The sequence below is a fragment of the Meleagris gallopavo genome, chromosome Z, assembly GCF_000146605.3.
Source record: "Meleagris gallopavo isolate NT-WF06-2002-E0010 breed Aviagen turkey brand Nicholas breeding stock chromosome Z, Turkey_5.1, whole genome shotgun sequence".
NCBI lineage: Eukaryota > Metazoa > Chordata > Aves > Galliformes > Phasianidae > Meleagris > Meleagris gallopavo.
In genome coordinates, this window is record NC_015041.2 from 920,389 (window position 1) to 921,370 (window position 982).

Consider the following 982-nt stretch of genomic DNA (forward strand, 5'->3'; position numbering starts at 1 on the left):
CAAGGCCAGGCTGGATGTGGCTCTGGGCAGCCTGGTTTGGTGATTGGCGACCCTGCACATAGCAGGGGTTGGAACTAGATGAGCACTGTAGTCTTTTTCAACCCAGGCCATTCTATGATTCTATGATATGAAAAGACACTTGCTCACTTCATTATGTCTGTGATTCTGTGACAAACACATTCTGGTTGTGTCCTCAACTAAATTACTGCTTACTAAATTACTTTGCCATGTATGTGCAATTCTGAAGTGTAAGAAAACTTGCAAAGTTTACTGACAGTTCTTGCTGTCACATGTATCAGTGAGAGTCCTTTGTGCCGGTATACACTATGCATAGCACTATGCTTTCTGTAGAAAAACTTAGATGTCAACACTTTTGCAGAGCTGTTACAATGATAAATAAGCTCATGTTAACATTCTGCGAAGCACAATGTGCATTTGTAGAACTAAAGAACTTCAGCAATAAGGATGTTTTCTGGGATAGAAGTTATAACTGAGACCACAGTGATCTCAACAGTAGATTTTGCAACCAGCATGGCTTTTCATGAAGACTTTTCCAGCAGTTTGCTCTGATGGGGCCCTCCCAGAATAGCAATATTGGTATACACATGTTCACATGAAAGGATCCAAACCTTAAGGCATTAACCAAACCTCCCTGGTGCTGCAGCACTGATTTCACAGTGTAAAAGCAAAGGCCACAAAGGGAAGCTATCAAGAAAATGGGTCATTCACTATTCTTTTGAATAAAATGTTTTGAAATTTGATGCCCCTGAAGTTTATGCCACTTGGTCAACATATATCTAAAGTATACATTTATGTGTATGTATCTGCAAACTTGTGTGCCTACACATGTATGTGCATAGTTTGATTATTTCATTTTCTTCAACCAAGGGAAAAGAGAAGCTGAACTGTGGCAGTTAATGCAGTGTAGAGGAACTTTCAGAACAGCGTGATTATACAAATGAAGTGGAGTTTTCCTTTTTGA